This window comes from Prionailurus bengalensis, chromosome D1 (assembly GCF_016509475.1).
Source record: "Prionailurus bengalensis isolate Pbe53 chromosome D1, Fcat_Pben_1.1_paternal_pri, whole genome shotgun sequence".
Taxonomy (NCBI): domain Eukaryota; kingdom Metazoa; phylum Chordata; class Mammalia; order Carnivora; family Felidae; genus Prionailurus; species Prionailurus bengalensis.
Window position 1 is genome coordinate 19,761,173 of NC_057346.1, and position 9,542 is coordinate 19,770,714.

Genomic DNA, 9,542 nt, shown 5'->3' on the forward strand with positions numbered 1-9,542 from the left:
TAATCACTCTGCCAAAGTGGTACATTTTGAGGCAGTCTACCCTTAGTCCCTCCATTACCGATTCCTTACTTAAACATCTCTTACTTACAAAATAAATAATGTGTATCTTTCTTCTTGAAATTGAGTGTCTGAGAATTACATGAATTCGCCTCATAGTATGGAATCATGAACTCTTAAAAGTTTTAAGGCTCCAAAGAATCAGTTTAATGAAGATTCGTCCATCAGGAGGTTCCTCCTGGTGGATCCTGAGCCAACAAATGAAGATTAGCCTTATTGTCATGGGAACTCAAGATAGTTGCCTTCAATGTTAGGTGGAACCATGTAAGAACATGTTTTTATACATCAATGATGTCCAAATATTCAGCCTAATAGGTGGGCAGTTGTCCCATAATAACCTCCCCTCTTCTAAGTTTCTTTGATGACTAATGCTCATTGCTCGCTGATACAGCTACAGATTCTCCCTCCAGGGTGCAAATTAGCCCCAAATTTCTGGATCTACATTCCATCGTGGCCCAATATATGCCCAACATTTCCACCAAACTGGGTTGCACACTATCCTCCAAACATCCCCCCAAACTTCCTTGTCTCTGCCTTTTTGCTACAGCCTCTAAAATTCCCTCCCTCTATCCCATAACCCTCCTCTGTATGGCATACGAGGTTGGAGATCTACTCACGATACAGTCACCTGTGAGAGAAGATGAAGCTTATTTATTTCGTGTCTTACCAGATCCAGTGTTCCTCATCAGCCCCAACCCAATGGTTTAGAAGGAAGGCGAGTCTACCTAGATTTAGTGGAACTCAGTACGGCAATCGAAATCGTCCCTCTGGAGAATACTGCATCTCTATATGAAAAACTGAATGCCTGTGCCCTCAGGTTGCTCTGTCTCCTGCCTGCCTCCCAGCTCTGCTCTGCAGCAGCATCCAAAGGAGTGTGGGGAGGCAGGGGGTGGCTTGCTGGACCCCATGGGGCACGCAAAGACTCGAAGTCTTGGATGTCTCAGCCTCAGAAGGGAGGGAGAAAATGAAAAGGGGGAGTCAACCCTTTCTCTTCTTCCTCCCGCATTCCCTTTTTCTTCTTCGCGTTCCTTGTAGAAGACTCCCGATCTACCTCTAGGCAGATGGATACCTAAGACCAATAAGAAGAAGGTCATATACTCAGAGAGCCTTAAAAACAAGGACCTATTTTTACGCTCCTTCCTCAGCGCTTCCTAACACGTCTTACTGTTGGAAATTGTACAGTTTTGCCTTGCTTGCGTAGTTACGGTATCTGCAGGAAAGAGAGCAAGATGACGAGCAAGGCCATTCTAGAAGGACCAGAACAGGTGGGGCAGGATGAGGAGGACAAAAGTGAAAACATTATCTAACTAGAAGGTTCACCAGAAGGAGAAGAACAAATGATTCAGAATGCTTTGGCAGAAAGAAGCCTTCTTTCTTTCCTCCAAGAAGCCGTCTTTGATCTCCGACTCTGTATTGGATGCTTCTCTTAATGTGCCTCCTCTGCAGAATACCTAACGCACTTGGACTTCAGACAGGGAGGTCGAAAGTCTTGTAAGCTCTCCCTGTGTTCCGCCTGCAGTGTGGCGACAGCAGGGACGAACACGGGTCAGCAAGGGACACACTCACAGAGACTCCAGCCACTGGGCAGCCAGCCATCAACCAGAAAGGCCTCCCCAGTGTTGAGCACTGGGTGACCTTTGGACCTTTGCATGTTCCTGGAGCGAGGGACTCCAGTAACGACTGAGGTGTAATTTCCTGCCAGCGAGCCGATTGGAGATTCTCGAGTCGGAGGCAATCTGATTTAAAGGAAATTAAGAAATCTGATACGCTTGGCGCACCTGGGTTTGTATCCTGAGACCCCGTTCCACTGTAACAGGTGAGTTTATCCTGAGGGAGTTTGAACGTGGAGATGAACCCGTGCCTTCCTTGAGTCCAAATGGCAGGCTCTCTGTATCCGTTCCCTGAGTCAGGTTCCTGGATACACGTGCTCACGGGCGCCCGGGCGGCTCAATCTGTTGAGTGTCCGACTCTTGCTTTTGGCTCAGGTCCTGATCCCAGGGTCGTGGGTTTGAGCCCCACGTCGGGCTCTGTGCTGAGCATGGAGCCTGCTTGGGATTCCTCTCTCCCTCTCTGCCCCTCTCCCCTGCGCGCGTGCGCTGTCTCTCTCTCTAAAGAAAACAAAATGTATTCAAACTCAAAACTCCCAGAAGTTTCTAAGACCCGTAGAATCATAAGGCCTTTCCCGTGCTTACCTCAAACTACCTTTCGGGCTTCATCTTCCACCAGCCAGCCGCATACACACCCACCCCCATACCACACCACACTACAATGTAGCCATTCCAATTGCTTCCTATCCTGAGCGTGCCAGGGTCACGTATACTTTTGTGCTTCTCTGCACCTTCTTCCTCTCCCGGGAGTGCCTTCCTGCTGACCTCTCCCTTCACTTGGTAACACCAACTCAAACTTCAAGACCCATCTCAGATGTCACCACCTCCCCCACCTCGGGACAAGTTACAAGTCCCTCCTCTGTGGGCTGGGAGCACTTAGTGAACACTCTGGCCGGGAGCACGTGTATTTTACAGCAACTGGTTCCCGTGCCCTGGGCACTAACCCACCAGCTCCCACAAGAGGAAGGACAGTGGCCTGCCCATCTCTGTGTGCCCAGTGTACTGCAGGGTCGAGCGCACAGTAAGCACTTGATAAATCTTTCTGGGAGACGGGACCTAGAGCACTGGCCAGGGAGCCTCTCAGTGGCCCTGGTGACGCTGCACGTTGGAGCCCTGTGTCAATCAAGGCTTTTCCAGTCAGCGTCTTTGAAAGTCCCCTCTCCCCACACAGCCTTCTGCAGATTCTTCTCTTATTCGTTAACTCGGTCTCAATAACAGAAGCCACACCCCCAGGCGTATGGCAGTGCGAAATGTACTTCATCGCGTGGTCTTACGTGATTCTCTCGATGTTCCTGAAACACAATCCCGGTAGAAGTGCTCAGCAGAGCCAGGCAGACCTTGTCAACTAGGTCAGTCGCTGTTCCCCTCCCTCCTCTTGCTTCCAGGATAGGGCACTGTCCACACACCCAGATGCTGCAGGCATCCCTGAGTCATGGCCCGGATCAGACCCCAGCCCTGCTCCAGCTCTCCCTTGGATTCTACCCAGCTGAGTATTTCTCTGGCGACTCAAATCACGGCTACCACTGAGCTCTTCATCTGTTTCCAATAGTAGTGCCTCCTTTTTCTCCTGTCTCTGTTCAGGGGGCCCCCTCCTCCAGCTACGCAAGTCAGCACCCATTCAATTCTGATACCGACTACCCTGAGTTGTTGAAGACCCCACAGGCCCAGCCCCCAGAAAGACGGCGGCCCTCACTTGAAATGCCAGCCCCAAGTTGGGGGCCCCAGGTCACCTGCACTTGTGGCCAACTGGATACAAATTCAGGGAGTTTCCTGATCTCCTTAGGTCTCATAATCCATTGGAAGGACTCACAGAACTCAGGAACACACTGTATCTATGATCGCAGTTTCATTATGAAGGATCAGGACCAATCAAATAAAGAGACCAGAGGGCGAGGTTTGGGGAGCCTGGCCCAACAGTGTGTCCACCAGCCACGAAACTCCACTGAGCTTTTCACTGGGGTTTCACTACGTAGGCATGATTTACCGAACCATTGGTGATAAGACTGAGCTACATCTTCAGTCCCCTTTCCTCCCCAGAAGAAGTCATGTGGTACTCATCACACGGTGGTCTTTCCAGCAGGACCAGCCCCCCCCACCCCCAGCCATCTCATTCGCATAAATTCAGGTGTGGTCCAAGGGACCACCAGGAATAACAAAGCTTAGAAAATTCCAAGGATTGGGTCACGTGGGTGGCTCAGTCAGTTGAGCATCTGACTCTTGATTTCAGCTCAGGTCATGGTCGCATGGGCCCCATCAGGCTCCATGCTGGGCTGGGTGTGGAGCCTGTTGGATTCTCTCTCTCCCTTTCTCTCTGCCATCTCCACCTCACTTGAGCACGCACTTTCTCTCTCTCTCTAAATAAACTTAAAAAAGAGAAAGAATTCCAAGCATTTTGAGTCTTCTTCTCAGGAACCAAGAACAAAAGTAAGTCCAATTCTTTTTTTTTTTTTATGTTTATTTATTTTTGAGACACAGAGACAGAGAGCAAGGGAGCATGAGCAGGGGAGGGGCAGAGAGAGGGGGAGTCACAGAATCCGAAGCAGGTTCCAGGCTCTGAGCTGTCAGCACAGAGCCCGACGCTGGGCTTGAACTCATGAACCACGAGATCATGACCCGAGCCGAAGTCAGACACTCAACTGACGGAGCCACCCAGGCGCCCCTAGTCAAAATCTTTATTGTACAACAGGTACAGGAAGGCTAATTACTTGCCCAAGGTCACATGGTTGGGTCTCAAACCCCAGAAACCCGGTACAGAATCCACATCTTAAGTATTCTCTTTCAGTAAAAATGTCATTGTTGTTTTCAAATGGGTCTTGCACGCTGCTTATCAATTTTATTCCGAGATAGTTCAGTTTGGGCATTGTAGTGTGATCGAGATTATCTTACAGTTTTAAATAATTATCACAGGTGTATATGAAGATCACTGGATTATATATATATATTCGGTATACAGTCCCTTTACTATTATCTCTAACAATTTTTCCATGGATTTTCTTGCAACTTCAAAGCGAACAAACATTTTCTACCCCAACGAAGATTATCTTATTGCCTCTTTTCCCACTGTTATGCTTCATTTTTCTTCTCTACTTGTGCCTGCTTTTCCTTAAGCAACAGTGTTGGCCAAAAACTCCATCCAAAGTCAAAGGAGAGATCCCAAGAGGTGTTTTGGGGCTCCGGAAGTCCCTTCCCAGCAGAGGGGGCAGTTGAAACGAATCTTGAAGGAAGACGTGCCCAACGGGAGGGGAGAGGGTTGGTGGGTCAGGACTGGACCTGAGAGGGCTGGACAAATGCTTATTTAGTTCACTGATTTCAGTAGAAGGTTGTAGAAGGTTTGAAATGCCATGTTGCAGAATCAGATCTCCACACAGGGAAGCTATGGACGCGTTTTGAGCAGAGGAGTGACGAGAGAACAGTACACACGGAGCGGATGGAGATTGGGGAGCATGGGAGGGTTTGGAGGTGGAATGGGAACTTCTGCTTGAATTTTTTATTTCGTGGGGTTTTTTTTTTTAACATTTTGTGTTCTGTGGATGCTTTATAACATGCGCTGTGCCTAACAGCACATTATGAGCTTCATAAAATAAATACACACATAACGGTAGGTATTGAAAGATTATTTTCACAATCAAAATTTAGACACAAGTGCGTCAGAGAAGCAACATGTTACCACCACTAAGCAACCGCGATACTATCAGATTCAGGCAATTTATTCCTAAACCATGAAAAGATAGAACCAATGGAAGAAACCCAAAGGAATCTCAAAGACTCAGAAACTGAAATGAGGACAATTTTGTTTTGTTTGTTTCGTTAAAGATAGCCACTAAAATACTTACCTGGCAGGGGAGACACCCTAATCACGAAGGCGATTTTCCCAGGGCCAGGCTTATCCATTGCACTGCGGATGTGCTGACCCCTGCGATTCCCCCAAATGTGGGAAACTCGACCGTGTAATTTGTGGCAGTGGGGACTGCATTTGCGCTTTCCCCTGAAAAGAAAAAAAAAAAAATAGCCACTAAAGACAATTATGAATATGGTGGTTAACTCCAAGTGTCTATGTGAAAAGATTTCCGTGATAATCCTATTTACTTACTATAAATGATTTAAAGTAATTATATGAGGGGCTCCTGGGTGGCTCCGTGGGTTAAGCATCTGACTTCAGCTCAGGTCATGATCTCACAGTTCATGGGTTCGAGCCCCACGTCGGGCTCTGTGCTGACAGCTCAGAGCCTGGAGCCTGCCTTGGATTCTATGTCTCCCTCTCTCTCTCTCTGCCTTCCCCCACTCGTGCTCTGTCTCTGTCTCTTAAAAATGAATAAATGTTAAAAAAAATTTTAAGTAATTGTATGAAGTGTTTTGGACTGATGATTCCCAAACATCAATCCTTAGACAGTGCTGAAGCTTGATAAAAATTTCACCCCTTTGTAACAGAATTATAAAACAAAACCAGAAAATGTAATGATCTTTCCATTAATCTAAATATTTAATTAAAGGGCTGTCTTTTGTTTTTGAGAAGGTGAAAACACCTTTTTGGGGGGAGGGTGGGGGTTATTCCTCTTTAAAAGTAAGATGATACTGGGGCACCTGGGTGGCTCAGTCAGTTGAGCATTCAGCTCTTGATTTTTGGCTCAGGTCATGATGTCGCAGTTCGTGGGTTCGAGCCCTACGTCAGTCTCTGTGCTGATAGCCTGGAGCCTGCTTGGGATTCTCTCTCTCCATCTCTCTCTGCCTGTCCCCTGCTCGCACCCTCCGCCATCTCTCTCTCTCAAAATAAATAAACTTTAAGAAAAAAATTTTAACTAAGATAATAGTAACCACAGATGCTAGATTTTTTTTAAATATTACTTGGAAAAATAAAAAGTTGGCAACCATGTCTTGGCTTTATTTATTCAGCATTTTTGTGGGTAGGGATTTTTTTTTTTTGCTTGATTTTTTTGTTTCTTGTTTCATAACTCATAAAAATCTCAAAGTCTGGGAACCGGAGACTACAGATTACAAACTGCAGGTGCATCTCTGTCCACCAGATGGCAGAGCAGCTCTACACATAACTTCCTGAGGCTCCACCTGTGCTACCTCTGCCTGCTGGCCCTTGGCAAGCATCGCGAGCTTATCTTCCAAATAACATCTTAGTTTCTCTTTTAAATATTTGCCCCCAACAAATATTGTGACCAGAAGCATTTTACATCTCAGCCTAGAAATGAATTTCCCCTACGGTATTATGTTTAGGCTTGTCCTGTCTCTCTCTCTCTCTGATTATTATAAACCTCTGTTAATAAAACAAAGACCTAATGGAGCATTTGCAGAGATATAGAAAGACAATGTGAATCAGGGAGGGACGGGACAGGGTGGATCCTAACGTTCATCATTCTGATGCACTATCACACACACACACACACACACACACACACAGCTGAGGCTCATTATGTGTAGAGACATGGATATAAGGCAAGAGGGGGACGAAGGCAGGAAAGGGCAGTTGGGTTGATCAGAGGGAATAGAATTCCTTAGGTCCCGGAAAATACAGCTACTTAGGAGAAACAAAGAGGAACGCTATACTGCCACCCAGTGGTGTGAACTGTTTCTTTCCAGGCAGATGCAAAGAAGATCTTCCCATTCGGCTGGGGATGGGTGTCCAAGGCCACGGTCCCCACCACTCTTCTGTCACCAACCAGCACCTGATGCAGGTGTGAGGCGTGAACCCAGTGGTCAGTATATTCGTAGACCTTGACCATCCAGTCGCAGGCTTGTCTGAATGAGGGGCTGGTGAGGACTTACTCGGTCTCTGGACTTAGCGTTTTGCCGTTTCAGGTAATATCACAGCTGACTGTCCATGCACGCTAAGAACCAAAGCATCACCCTAGGGCAAGAGACGCCTAACCATCGTATGTGGTCAGCTTTCCCTAAAACCCCCCATTTCAGAAAACCTGAGTACATCTGCTATTCTCCCTCAAATGCTTTGTCTTAGCAGAAAATGACTGCCTGCAGAAAAAGTCCCAAGTCGTCCTGAGAGCATCTTGGGAAATCACCTCCTTGTCCTAAGCCGGGAGAGCAGAGCCCAGGAAAGGACCCAGGGCCCTCTCTGGGTGCACACGAAGGAAAAAACAAGGCACTGTGCTTCCTCCTACTCCAATTTGGAGAAGAGACAAAGGGACTCCTTCCGCCTTAACTTTCACTCCCCCAAAGCCCTTCTCTACTACCCTTTGGAATTTGGCAAACTGGGGTTAAAATTCAGACTACCTCCCCTGCTAGCTGGATGACATTACCCACGTTACTTGACCTTCTCTTGGAGCAGATGAAGCTAACAGAACCTCACCAGCGCCCTCTTGTGGGGCTTCATCCTCAGTCTAACCTCTCCTATCACCTACCCCACCCCCACCCCCCGCCATGTTTCCAAATCACACACTCTAATACTGCTTTCTAATCAAAACTCCTCTCTCTTCAGTGTCGGGATATGCCAGTTTCTGAGAAAGCTCATTGAATTAATTTACAATAATGTGAAAATGACCTTTCCCTCCTAGAGTTATATAATGCTCTGTTGGAATTCTAGAACTGCAGGAAGTTTTGGAAGAGGGATGGCACCTGTCATCTGGCCCAAATCCCATATTCTCCAAGTGATGCTACTGAATCTTGACGATGTCAAGTGGATGGACAGACCAAGCCCCAGAGTATTTCACAGAAGACCCCAGACGGGAACAAAATAGATTCGGTGTACTGATCTCTGCCCAGATTATTGCCAGGATTCTACACCGATTCTGAGGTTCTAATCCTGAATATTTTCCTTGGCTTCTCCCCATTGTCCACTTCCCAAGTACCATTCCCTTCTCCTCTCCCCTTTTCTATTTATTTTTTTTAATGTTTATTTGGTTTTGAGAGAGAGAAAGAGCACAAGCGGGGAAGGGGCAGAGACAGACAGAGACGCAGAATCCAAAGCAGGCTCCAGGCTCTGAGCTGTCGGCACAGAACCCAACACGGGGCTCGAACTCGTGAACTGTGAGATCATGACCTGAGCCGAAGTCAGACGCTTAACCGACTGAGCCACCCAGGCGCCCCACCTGTCCTCCTTTCTAATGATCACCATCTCACATAGGGGGCTCAAAGACCTCATTCACATTTTCCAGACTTCAGTGCTTAAAATTCTTTAGAGAATGGCTCCAGTATCCCCATTCAAGATAATTTAAAAAAGGAGTCATCCTGTAAGAACAGGTGGAAGAAGTTTCTGGAAGAGAGAAAACTACATGAACAAACCACGCAGGTGCAGCGTTTGCCCTGATGGCTATAAGGCAGTCCAAACTACGTAAACACTTCAGAAGGCACTAGTAAACCCAGAGTTCCATATCCAGCAAAAATGTCTTTTAGGGACGAAACTGACTATAGGGGGTTTCCAGGGGAATTCTGTCAAAATTAAGAGAAGTAAATAATAATAAATAGCTACGATATAAAAGAAATAGCTGTATAAGCATATTACTTAGAAATAGGGATGGAAATAACCTAAGGATCAGCTGACCGAATACAATGAGCTGCTTGTGGGGAGCGGATGGTCTTTCTTTCTTTCTTTCTTTCTTTCGAGTCAGAGCTGGTCTTTTGACATAAGCTTTTTCGAATCATTTGATTTTTAACTACAGACCTGTAGCACCTTGCTAAATATAGAAACTAATGAAATGTTTCAAGCATTCATTTGAAACAGGACAGGTGGCCCAGGTTATCTGTTATTCTGACAGTCAAAGGAGATGTCCTGCTTCGTGCCTGGGGAGGTCAGGTCCCCGGAGCCTTGGACTGAGCCGGCTCCCTCCGCTTAGAATATCAATGTGTGCGAGGCTTTCAAGCCTCTCTGACGGCCTCCACACAGCCTCCGTTCTTCTATAGGCTCCCCGCTTCAGCCAG

The 9,542-nt window shown here is 46.9% G+C and overlaps 1 non-coding gene across 1 annotated transcript; it reads left to right on the top strand.

Annotated features, from left to right (window-relative positions):
* The first annotated feature begins 5,489 nt into the window (after positions 1-5,489).
* LOC122484608 lies at positions 5,490-5,651 on the top strand. The gene has a single exon (XR_006297664.1). It is a non-coding gene; the product is annotated as a U1 spliceosomal RNA (small nuclear RNA).
* Positions 5,652-9,542: the final 3,891 nt, after the last annotated feature.